Below are 13,397 nucleotides of genomic sequence, written 5' to 3' on the forward strand. Positions count from 1 at the left end.
TATTCTTGGGAGGTCTATACTCCTGCTTTGATATATTCATGCTGCTTTGATCTCTGAGTTTGGAATCTGTTGGGGCTGCCTGTGTGTTTATGTGACAGTTCTCCCTCCATGCTTCACGCACAGTTACTTGTTGGCCATACACTGTCAGATGGCTTTAGAATTTGGTGCACAGGCAAACCTGGGTTTGAATCCCAAATCTACAACTACTAGTTAAGTGGCCCTGAGGTTGTGACTTTACCTCCAAGCCTCTCGTCTGCAAAACGTAGCTAAGAAAGAGCACATATTTTACAGTTTCATGCTGATTCAGTGAGATGACCCGTCAGACCTGCTGGCACATGGTAAGTCCTGAATAAAGCTACCTGTGAAGAGAAGTGGGAAGGATGATGATGGTGGTAGTGGTGGTGGTGGTCGTGGTGGATGTGATAGCAGTGGTCATGATGGTGATGGTGGTGATGGGAGTGGAGATCATAATGATGGTGGAGGTAGTGATGAAGGTGGCAGTGGTGGTGATGGTACTGACAGTGGTTATGATGGTGGACATGATAGTAATGGTGATAGTGATGGTGGCAAAAGTGGTGGTGATGGTGATGGTGGTGACAGTGATGGTGGTGATGGTGATGGTGGTGATAGTGATGGTGATGGTGGTAATAATAGTGGTGTGGTGATAATGATGGTGGTGATGGTGATGGTGGTGATGGTGATGATGGTGATGGTGGTGGTGGTAATAATGGTGATGGTGGTGATGGTGATGGTGGTGATGGTGATGGTGGAGGTGGTAATAATGGTGATGGTGGTGATGGTACTGACAGTGGTTATGATGGTGGACATGATAGTAATGGTGATAGTAATGGTGGCAAAAGTGGTGGTGATGGTGATAGTGATGGTGGTGATGGTGATGGTGGTGATAGTGATGGTGGCTTGGGTGATGGTGGTAATCAGGGTGATGGTGGTGATGGTGTCAATGGTGATGGTGATGGTGGTAATAATGGTGATGGTAGTGATAGGAATGGTGGCAATGGTGATGGTGATGGTGGTAGTAATGGTGATAGTGGCGATGGTGATGGTGGTGGTGGTAATAATGGTGATGGTAGTGATGGGGATGGTGGTAATGGTGATGGTGGTGGTGATGATGATGGTGGTAATGATAGTGGTGATGGTAATGGTGGTGGTGGTGATGGTGGTGATGGTGATGGTGGTGGTGGTGATGGTGGTGATGGCAATGGTGGTGGTGGTGATGGTGGTGATGGCGATAGTGGTGGTGGTGATGGTGGTAATGATGGTGGTGATGGTAATGGTGGTGATGATGATGGTTTTGGTGGTGGTGATGCCGGTGGTAGTAATGGTGATGGTGGTGATGATGACGATAGTGATGGTGGTGCTGATGGTGACGGTGATGATGGTGGTGATGGCAGTGATGGTAATAGTGAAGAGGGACTGCATGGTTGTGGTGATGGTGGCATGGATGGTAGAAGTGACAGTAAGGCTGATGGTGATGATGGTGATGAAAGCGGTCATGGAGATCTCTCATGTCCCTTCCCTGGTGCCAATTGTAATCACAACTTTGCATGCTAAGGACTGACCTTTTACCCAGTGGTAATGAGAATTAACGAGGGTCCTGTGACGTCCCCACAGGAACACAGTAGTGGCCTAAGAAGACCCATCCCATGGAACCCCCTATTCCCAAGCAGGCAGCTGCACATCATGCATTGGAATCCTCTTGCAAATCAAATTTTGCTGCAGATGCTTCTCTCACCCCTTCCATTACTGCCTCCTAAAATCACTTACGGAACTTCTACTATGGGCCAAGCGCCTTAAGAACTTTGTGGCTATTATCTTATTGAAAGCTACAACCATCTTGTGATGTAGGTTTTTTTTGAAACGGAGTCTCTCTCTGTCACCCAGTGGTGCGAACTCAGCTCACTGCAACCTCTGCCTCCCGGGTTCAAGCAATTCTCCTGCCTCAGCCTCCCGAGTAGCTGGGACTACAGGTGTGTACCACCACACCCGGCTAATTTTTGTATTTTTAGTAGAGATGGGGTTTCACCATGTTGGCCAGGCTGGTCTGGAACTCCTAACCTCAGGTGATCCACCCACCTTGGTCTCCCAAAGTGCTGGGATTACACGTGTGAGGCACTGCTCCCGGCCATGATGTAGGTCTTATAATTATCTCCTAAGTCTTCAGATGAGGAAATTGAGGTTCAAAACAATGATATCATTTGCTTAAGATTGTGCTGCTAGGAAAATACAAAGCTAAGATTTGGACAATGTCAGCTTGAGTCCAAAGCCCATGCACAACCACCTCACCAAGGTCATAAACTCCAATGTCTACCAAGATCTAGACATGTGACATAAATACATAAGGCCATTGGTGGGATGTAATAAGGACTGTGGGGAACTGGAGACCAAAGGCTATCTAGAGACACCCACAGCCACTTTTTCCTTAAATACAGAACCAGGAGACCAACCACTTTCAATCTCTGCAGTAGACAATACTACTTCACTGAAATCAATTTCTGTTGCGGGAATCTTGTGTCCCATTGGTGGAGTTATACTTGATTACTTTCTGGATACCTTTCCTCTTTCAAAATTTGTCTTCTTTTTAGAGTCATGTTGCTCCACCCTTCAAAAAGTCCACTCTAAAATATAACTGGAAAATTCTCAATGAAAAGAACCCCTGTCCAGGTAAGGGCATTTCTTTGCTGAGGCCTGATTTGAAACAAGTTTAACTAAAGTGAGTATTTTGAAAGGAAAAAGGTGGTAAGATTTTTCACAACAGCCGAGGCCTCTAGGGATGCTGATTTGTAGGGGACTTTCGGCCATAACCAATTGTGAGAAAAGAATTTCACATCAGAGAGAAAGAGAGGCAGAAACAGAGAACTGAGCCAAGGATCACACACAAAGAAACTCACTATTTGCAGCAACTGATATTTTATAATTATAGTTGTTTTCATTTCTGCTTGTTGCCTTGGTGGTTGTTACCCACTAAGGTGGTGCCATGGTGGTCGTTACCCACTAAAGAGGACCAGCCTCCTCCTGTGGATCATAATCAGCCGGTTGAAAAAGTTGACATGTAAATCTCTGCTTTGGTCAGGAATAAAGGACAAAACCCTTCCACCATGATAATGATGATGACTGTGAGGCTGGCATTTAAACACATGTGCTGATGTGTATATTATGGGTGTCAGGTGTATGGAAAAGCTGTTAATTCACCCTACAGACTTAGGAAACTCGCTCATCTTTTTAGATCTTGTTTTCCTTGTTTATCATAACACGTTCGTTATAAGCTATGTTCATCTTAGACTCTTCTTGAATCTTGATCATTCTAGTTCACCTTAAGCCCCTTTACACACCATTGCCCCCTTCTTTGTGCGTGATAAGGCATCCCAGCAGGTTTCAGACTATCACATAACAACACACACACTCCTTGCCCAAGCAGAAGTGGAAAAATGAATGTGAGATAGAAGCCGACATAGCAGCTTTCAAGAAATAAAGTAACCAGACATGTAATGAGGCCTCCTTGCAAATGTTTCCAGAACCAGAATATTTTTCCTAGATTCATGATCACAAGTAAAATATTTCCTGTTTTCTATAGGAAGATACTACTTACCCTAAAGATGAAAAGTCCTTGCCTCTCAATGAGTCTGGTAGCTTTTCAGAACTGACAGAAGAGGAAGTACGTCGCTCTTTATCTTGAACTCCGGTTTCTCAAGGAGTCTTGTGGGTGGACACGGAGGCTGCGTTGTTGTTTGGGGAGTTTGCATAATGCAGGGTCTATTAGTTCTCTTTCCATTGCCGTAATTTAAGTGGTACATTATCATGGTGGACCATATCAAAGTGCCTCAGACAATGAACGGGGAAATGGTGATGGTGATCAGTGGGAAATGGAGAGGGATAATGGAGAGTGAAGCCAACTTCCAAGGATATGGGTTCAACTTCAAAGAGGTCCTTTTAATTTAATTTTCACTACCAGAGTTGAAGGCCAGAGTGTGGAAAGGAGTCAACATATCTTTGTATTGCTTCATTTCCTATTCCAGTTGACCAACTTGGGAAAATGACTCATCCATATTCTTGGTTTTTGGGATGGTACCATTGAAGAGAATTACACTGATAGACTTGGCTGATAAGATTTTCAATGGTTTCATTAGGGTGGTATTCTGAAATTGTTGTCTCATTTGTATTAGAAGAATCTTCGTGGCTGGGCGCGGTGACTCACGCCTGTAATCCCAGCACTTTGGGAGGCCGAGGCGGGCAGATCACGAGGTCAGGAGGTTGAGACCATCCTGGCTAACACGGTGAAATCCCATCTCTACTAAAAATACAAAAAATTAGCCGGGCGTGGTGGCGGGCGCCTGTAGTCCCAGCTACTCAGGAGGCTGAGGCAGGAGAATGGCGTGAACCCGGGAGGCGGCGGAGCTTGCAGTGAGCGGAGATTGCGCCACTGCACTCTAGCCTGGGCGACAGAGCGAGATTCTATCTCAAAAAAAAAAAAAAAAGAAGAAGAAGAAGAAGAATCTTCGTAAGATCCAGCATGAATATGGCAAATATGCCCTAATTTGGCAAGTCCAAATACACATCAAGCAATTTACTCCTTGTCTTGATTTCATTACATATATGAAATGTGGTCTTATTTTCCCTAACGTTAACACCTTCATGTTTCTGTTTTCCATTTATTTTTATAAATTCATAAGAGTAAATGCAATAAATTATGCAAATAATAACATAGATATGGCTGGATAGCTGGGCTGGTAGTCACCTCCTCCATGTACCACTCAAAATGTTTGCTGCATCATCTTTTTTTTTTTTTTTTTTGAGATGGAGTTTCTTTTGCTCTTGTCACCCAGGCTGGAGTGCAATAGCACAATCTTGGCTCACTGCAACCTCTGCCTCCCGGGTTCAAGCGATTCTCCTGCCTTAGCCTCCCCAGTAGCTGGGATTACAGGCACACACCACCACGCCCAGCTAATTTTTGTGTTTTTAGTAGAGACGGGATTTCCTCCATGTTGGCCAAGCTGGTCTTGAACTCCTAACCTTAGGTGATCCGCCCGCATCGGCCTCCCAAAGTGTTGGGATTACAGACGTGAGCCACCTCGCCCAGCCTGCTGCATCATCTTTTAAATGACAAATGAAAGACGGATTAAGCCTGCCATTGTCAGCTGTACTGAAGACAAAATTGTCTGCATGTAAAACTGAAATGCCTAAACCCAAAGGAAGTCCCTGAAATTATGAGCATTCTGTGTGCTCACAGCCCAATTCTGCACGTGATAGATTGCACCATGGGATGGAAGAATTCTCTATCTTTAAGTGTAGTCTCTGGCTCTAATCTTGGCCATGTGACTGGCTTTGGCCAATGAAACAACAGCTAACAGGATGCAAAAAAAAAAAAATGCTAGCCTGCTGGAGTGTAAGAGGCCATGTTGAAGAAACCAAGGCTTGATAGCCAATAATTCATCACTTTGGTTGCCAATCTGCCAATCACCACATGTGTGGGTAAGGCCATGTCAGATCATCTATTCAACCAGCATACCCACCAACTGATAAACACGTATGAATGGAACAAACAAGCCAGCTCAGATCTGAAGAATGACCACAGAATCATGAATTAAATGAAATAGTTGTTATTTTAAGAAAAAAAAAATTCAATGGGGAGAGGATGGTTTGTTATACACCCAAGGCCAACTGAGACACTTCCCAAGGTGTCCTGGAATAGGTTATTTGCACTCTTGTTGTCAGACATGGTATTATTTAACTCTACCTCCCAACCACAGCTGATTGGAACATGGATTGGTCCATATGGCAAACAACAACTTATGAGATGGCCAAGAAGATAAGTGTACCTTCAAACAGTTCTGTATATTGAATATTGACTGACCAATCCATTCAGACTGTGTCTCTCTTGAAGGATCTGAATAAGTCCCAGAAAGGGATACAGACAGTAGAGTGACTCATGAGCTGCAATGAACAAATTAAGAAACAACAAAAGCAGAAGCCGTTGGATAGGAGAATCTGTTGATGACCTTCCTCTCCAATCTCTACGTTGGGTATCTCACCTTGCCTCGGTAGAGCAGTACAGTACACTGTCACCGTCACAGAAACCAGCCCATTTCAAAACCCAAGGAGCAAATGTTCGGTCTAGGAACGTTTGATATGGCCTGGTCATTTCCCAAACTTTAACAAGCATTTAACAATTCACTTTGGGCAATTGTGAAAAACACCTGTTCTCCATCCTTCTGCAACCGGCCCTGTGCATTGAGAGGTTTCCCTGTACGTTCTGGATCATGAGGCACTTGTGTACTCTGCTGTGAAGCTGGATTTGACCGGGGTTAGCCCCGGAAGAAGAAAAGACAGCTGATGCAGCTACAGATGGGGTGTTTACTTCTCTAGCTTCCTCTTCCCTGCCAGCATTGCACATTTGGACAGAGGTTGGGTTTTTCTGCTGTAGGCTAAAGCCCTTTCCAGGTTCTTATAAATGCTCCCTGTCTTCATGCCTTCAAGCCAACGAGTGATTGGCTTCCCACATTGCTAATCCCAGGGTGCCATTAGCAATGGCACCCACAATCCCATTGGATTACCCACATTGCTAATCCCAGGGTGCCCCACCATCCTCTGTTGATTTCCCTTAGCCCTACCCTCACCTAAATAAACAGTCCTTTCATTAAACCCTCCTCATTTAACTCATTTGAGTGGGCAGCTGTTTCTCCCCATGTCACCAATTAATACACACTTTGGTCCTGATTCTGCTTATTCTAGCTTTCTTATCAACTGTCATAGAAGAGGAAACCCTTATTTCAAGAAAAGAAGAAAACACCATTCTTTGACCAACATGTGGAACTGAATCACAAAACACAAATATCACTTCCTCCTTTGCCAATCATTTAAGAGGAATTGTTTCTCAGCAAACTTCCCATGCCTTGAAATAGTGGTGTTCAGTATGTGAATTGGCTGGAAATATGGCGTAGGTGGTCCACTTGGAAAGAATGGGATATAGGAATCAGAGCTTAGAACCTGGGCTCTGTCAGAATGGCAGCCCAGACTTGATGCCTAAAAGGTCATGTTCAGTGGCTGGTACGTATGATCTTTCTTGCCAGTTCTCTGGACACCAATGGAATTATGCCCTTAGATAATATTGTCACCTTTGTTTCTAACAAACCTCTTATGCTAAGTGTGCTTGGTGCCTGAGATGGTATTAAAACATGTCCCCACACTTTCTGACATTCTTTTCTGGAGAGCTGAAGTCTATGTCTTATCTCCTTGTATCTGGGCTTTGTAACTTCTTAACTAATAGAACTGACAATAGAAAATAACTCTATGCATCTTACAGGACCAGATCTTATCTTAAGACAGTAGTAGCTTCCTTTTTTTTTTTTTTTTTTTTTTTTTTTTTGAGACAGAGTCTTGCTCTGTCGCCCAGGCTGGAGTGCAGTGGCGCGTGGCTCACTGCAACCTCCCCCTCTCGGGTTCAAGCGATTCTCCGCTTCAGCCTTCCAAGCAGCTGGGACTACAGGCGCCCACCACCCCCGGCTAATTTTTGTATTTTTAGTAGAGATGGGGTTTCACCATGTTGGCCAGGCTGTCTCAAACTCCTGACCTCATGATCCACCCGCCTCAGACTCCCAAAGTGCTGGGATTACAGGAGTGAGCCACCGCATCCAGCCCATGACGTTATTTATAAAACCAAGAGTGCACATGTACCCTAGAACTTAAAGTATAAAAAAAAACCAAGAGTGATATAAAAAAAAAAGAGTGATATAAAAAAAAAAAACCAAGAGTGTCTCTTCAGGAGACAGAATGTCAGAATAACGTTCTGTTGCTGTGCAGTAGATTGACACACGGTCTTTCCCAGATGTATTCATTCAACAAACATTATAAACCCAATCAGTGACCCCAATCTCCTGCTAGGTAATACACTTTCAGAGATAAATCAGACAAGGAACTTCTCTGATTATGATCTAACATGATGAGTATTACACATAAAAGATCAATAATAACTTTGGACACAATGAAACAAAAACGTTAAGTCAGGAGGTAACCAGATGACTTTGAACTGATGATGGAAAGCTTTTCTATGAGCAAAAATTAAATAAACTTCAAATTAGCTGGGCACGGGGGCTCATGCTTGTAGTCCCAGCACTTTGGGACGCTGAGGCAGGTAGATCACTTGCGGTCAGGAGTTTGAGACCAGCCTGGCCAACGTGGTGAAACCCCATCTACTAAAAATACAAAAATTAGCCGTGCATGGTGGTGGGCACCTGTAATCCCAGCTACTCAGGAGGCTGAGGTGGGAGAATGGCTTGAACCCACAAGACAGAGGCTGCAGTGAGCTGAGATCATGCCACTGCCCTCCAGCCTGGGCGACAGAACGCGACTTGGTCTCAAAAAGGAAAAAAGAAACCCTGTCCCTGTTAATAACTCAAAAATTAGCTGGGCATGGTGGCAGGTGCCTGTAATTCCAGCTACTTGAGAGGTTGAGGCAGGAGAATTGCTTGAACCCGGGAGGCGAGGTTGCAGTGAGCTGAGATTGCGCCACTGCACTCCAGCCTGGGCGACAGAGTGAAACTGTGTCTCAATAAAATAAAATAAAATAAACTTGAAATTACTAATTACTATATTTATTTTAGAGATAGAGACGGGGTCTTGCTCTGTTGCCCAGGCTAGAGTGAAGTGGCATGATCAAGACTCACTGTAGCCTTGACATCCTGGGCTCGAGCAATCCTCCCACCTCAGCCTCCCAAGTAGCTGAGATCACAGGTGTCCACCACCATACCTGGCTACTTTTTTTGGGGAGGGGAGTAGAGACAGAGTCTTGCTATATTCCCTGGGCTGGTTGTGAACTCCTGGGCTCAAGCAATCTTCCCTCTTTGGACTCCCAAAGTGCTGGGATTATAGGTATCAGCCACTGTGCCTGGTCAAATTACTATATTTCTAATGATGTATTTTTACAATTTGGGAAAGTTTGGGCAACTTCTGTGTAGTCATAAATGTTTTTCTTTTTCTCTTCTTTTTTTTTTTAATCGAGACAGAGTCTTGCTCTGTTGCCAGGCTGGAGTGCAGTGGCATGATCTCAGCTCACTGCAACCTCTGCCTCCTGGGTTCAAGTGATTCTCCTGCCTCAGCCTCCTGAGTAGCTGGGACTACAGGCGTGCACCACCACTCCCAGCTAATTTTTGTATTTTTGGTAGAGACAGGGTTTCACCACGTTGGCCAGGGTGGTCTCTATTTCTTGACCTTGTGCTCCTCCTGCCTCAGCCTCCCAAAGTGCTGGGATTACAGGCGTGAGCCAACGCGCCCGGCCCATAAATGTTTTTCTTCAATCAGACAATAAAAGAGACATATAAATTTCCTCCCACTGATAACACCCTACTGATTTTAAAAGCACTCTAATAGTAGAGTGTTAAAATTATAGCTTGAAAATGTTTTTAAGGCTGACTAACATCGTTAATGGACCAGGCATGGTGGCTCACACCTGTATTCCCAGCACTTTGGGAGACCAAGGTGGGCGGATCACCTGAGGTCAGGAGTTCGAGACCAGCCTGGTCAACATGGTGAAACCCTGTCTTTACTAAAAATACAAAAATTAGTTGGGCATGGTGGCGCATACCTGTAGTCCCAGGTACTTGGGAGGCTGAGGCAGGAGAATCGCTTGAACCTGGGAGGCAGAGATTGCAGTGAGCCGAGATCTTGCCACTGCACTCCAGCCTGGGTGTCAGAGTGAGACTCCATCTCAAAAAAATATATATTTATACATATATATATAGAAATACCGAAATATATTTAAATATAAATATATATTACATTTAGTTAATGGTTCATTTTCTTCCCAGAAGTTGATTTTAAAAATATTGATGAATTTGCTTCCATTAAAACCAGGAAAGAGCTGGGCATGGTGGTGTGCACCTGTATTCTCAGCTACTCAGGAGGCTGAGGTGGGAGAATGGTTTGAGCCCAGGAGGTCAAGGCTGCAGTAAGCCCAGATCGCACCACTGCACTCTAGCCTGGGAGACAGAGCAAAAAAGTGACTCCAAAAATAATAAAAAATAAATCTTACAAAAATTTAAAAACAAACAGGAAATTAGAATTTTAATAATTTTGGTTTGGGGATACATAAAACATCTATACAATGTTTTAAATTCTAATACACTTTCCAATTTTTCAGTATTTTTTCAACTAATGCTCTGGGAGGATAAGCGTGTTGTACGTGGTCAATAAATATTTGAGTAAATGGATCTGTATTTTCTTGCACACCATAAATTATTCGGATTATAAGAGGGTAAATTTATTTCATGTTATATGTATGGGATTACAGAGCCACGCAGTTTTTACTGCGTCTCCTTTCACCCCCTAGTGGAGACAAATGATACCACAGGGATAACAGAACGGCAAGTGCAGTTTGATGATATTAAGAAAAATCCCTGTTGTGGAGGTCACAGCTTTACCTACTTACCTGAAACACAGAGTTTTCTGGCCAGGCGCGGTGGCTCACGCCTGTAATCCCAACACTTTAGGAGACCGAGGCGGGTGGATCACCTGAGGTCGAGAGTTTGAGGCCAGCCTGACCAAAATGGAGAATCTCCGTCTCTACTAAAAATACAGAATTAGCCAGGCATGGTGGCGCATGCCTGTAATCCCAGCTACCTGGAAGGCTGAAGCAGGAGAATCGCTTGAACCCGGGAGGCAAAGGTTGCAGTGAGCCAAGATCGTGCCACTGCACTCTAGCCTGAATGACAGAACCAGACTCTGTCAAAAAAAAAAAAAAAAAAAAAAAGGAAACAGAGTTGGCTAAGGCGACTATATCTTATTTATTTATTTATTGACCTTTTTCCAGTACAAGTTTAATATTCATTAGAGGAGTTTTTTTCAGGTGATGGGGGAGAATGGCGGCAAGTAGTAGGATCTGCTGAAGGCAGGAGCTTCACTGTGATGATGGCGCCCCACACCTCGGGTTTCCTGCAGCCCAGGATCTGATAGCCGGCCATGGTATCATCATATATTTTTCCAACAACGATGGGACATGGTCTGCCTCATCTCCCGGGGACACCAGGAGCGCTTTCCAGACTCCGGGTGATCGGGGAGCAGCTCCCAGTATGGCCTTAGTTAGCGTCTCCTCCTGGCCCATGTTAATCCATGGGCGCCCCATGATGAGGGCTAGTGAGGGCCTCTCCCTGGAGTCAACGGCCAGAATTGTGTTTATGAGGCGTTCTAGTTCTATGGAAATAAGGAATGGCATCGCCTGTCACCATTCACACAGTATTAGTGTCGTCCTCAGCCCCACAAAAGTCTGCCCAACAGATAGCAGTCCTCGGCCACCATGGTGTAGACAGTGACTCCCAGGCTCCACACGCCCACCAGGGTACATCGTACTTTTGTCCCGGGGAACAGTTCTGAGGCTGCATAAGAGGAGCTCCCACCGAAGGGGATCAGCTTTCAGCCTACGGTGAATCTGGTATCAAAGCCAGAGTCTGTTGTTTCCATGTCGTGCTGAGCCTCCTCAGGGAAGTTCTCTGGCTTCAGATCCCTGTGGATAATTTCCTTCTGGAAGCCTCACTGCATGGAATATCCTATTTGCTGGAACTTGCCTCAGGCCTCTTCCCCCTTCAAGAAGAATTCGAGGGTGAAGTCAGATAGCTCTCCCGAGCTGGCTTAATCCATGACTAGGAACAGCCTGTTCTCGGTGCCAGCCACGTGGGTCTTATGATCTTCGGGTGATTAAGGGCCTTCATCATATGGACCCTGCAGTACAGACCCTGGGGGCTGCAGGAGCCCTGCTGCCCTGTTGGGGTGACCTCCACAGCCATCTTCGTCCCAGTGAGAATGTGCTGGGCCAGCTGCCTTGACCTCTGCAAAGCTGCCCTGGCTGATGACCTTGAGGAGCCTATGATCATCAGTAAGGGTCTCCTCGGAGGCAGAAGTGGTCCCAAGGCCCTGCGGCGTGGTGACCTCCCGGCTACACATCTCAGCTAGGAATGCCAACTGAGAATACTACCCCTACAAACTTTGCCAACGAGGAACACGAATGGCACGGCTGGAGGTGTCTGCTGACATGTGAGGGCGGCCTCTGGTCACCTCCATGCCAGGGACAACGTTCGAGGCCAACTCTACCATGGCTGCACCCAGGAACCGGATGATGTCATCAGGAATAATCTCTCCCGGCCTCTTGGCTCTGCTGACTTCCCTCTGAGTTGATGTCATTCTCAGGTGGGCTCTTCCTCCAACGTGGCAAGATGGCACCCACAGCTCCAGCAGCCTAACGGAAATAGATCTTCTCCGCCCAGATGTTTCCAAGACAACGACCTGACCTTTGGCACTGAGTGTGTCACATGAGCAGGCCTTAGCCAATCACTGTGGACAAAGAAGATGGGATCAGCCCATTGGCCAGGTTGAGGTCATGTGGCCACTGTCTCCATGGAAACTTGGGAGCTGCTTAGCTGTTTTCAGTTGGGAGACTCTGTGGTGGCTGAGAGAGCAGGTTCAGGCTCGAAAGGTCACTACAACTGGATATGCAACTGCAAAAGAATGACTTTGGACGCCTACCTCACAGGATATATAAAAAATGAATGAAACAACAGCTAACAAGGGGCCAGAAAGTGCTAGTCTCCTGGAGTGTATGATACAAAAAAAATCAGCTCAAAATCGATCAGTGTCATAAACGGAAACGTTGAAACTAGAAAGCTATTAGAAGCAAACAAAGGGTAATTTTTTATGACCCCGTCTAAGGTCATGAAAACCCATAGTGATTTTAGAGATGACACCAAATTACAAGCAAAAAAACAAAAAGTAGATACATTTCAGTTCACTATTTTGTACACTCTATGAGTTTTAACAAATGTGTAATAACCTGTACCCATCATTGTTGTGTCATACAGAATGGTTTCACTGCCCTGAAAATCCCCTGTACTCCACGGCCTTAGAGGTCTGGCGGTGTGAGCCTCGTTATTGATGTTTTGGGTGGTGGGGAATGTGTGATTTTGAGTTATTATCTTCTGCTTTAGGTCACAAAAGAGAGGAATTCCCCACCTAGCCCCAAGTTTTCATAAAACCATAAATAATGAAGGAACTCAAGTTTGCAGGTGAAGAAATGAATCGTCGGGATATATTGATCCGTGGGATTACCATAGTAAAAATAACTAAGAAGTAAGGAAGGAGATCACATTTTGGAACCCAACAATGCAGCTTGAATTCTGCATGGATCTTGAGCTACTCATTTGGACTTTCTGAATTCAGTGTGAATGTTGCTTCCCAGGCAATGGGGGACGCATGCACTTGCCGGTGCTCGTGCACACGGGATTGGCGTGCAGATGTGTGCGGGCCGCACAGGGGATGTTCTGCAGCTGCCCTGGGCGTGTGAGGCTGCCCCCCTGCCATGTTGAACTTTAAAGGGTGTGATGCCGGAATGTTGTTGGCTG

At 45.3% G+C, this 13,397-nt stretch overlaps 1 protein-coding gene across 3 annotated transcripts in view; it reads right to left on the minus strand.

The window, feature by feature from the left end:
• Window positions 1–13,179, minus strand: part of LOC129137958 (putative adhesion G protein-coupled receptor E4P) — a 55,154-nt gene extending 41,975 nt beyond the window's left edge. For 2 of the 3 annotated variants that reach the window (XM_054672619.2, XM_054672617.2), the window contains exon 1: window positions 3,608–4,318. The gene's annotated coding sequence lies outside the window, so the exon portion shown is untranslated. Of the gene's footprint in view, window positions 1–3,607; window positions 4,319–10,438 lie in introns of those variants that run through there. The other variant, XM_054672618.1, reaches the window with a different exon arrangement.
• Window positions 13,180–13,397: the final 218 nt, after the last annotated feature.

This window comes from Pan troglodytes, chromosome 20 (genome assembly GCF_028858775.2).
Source record: "Pan troglodytes isolate AG18354 chromosome 20, NHGRI_mPanTro3-v2.0_pri, whole genome shotgun sequence".
NCBI lineage: Eukaryota > Metazoa > Chordata > Mammalia > Primates > Hominidae > Pan > Pan troglodytes.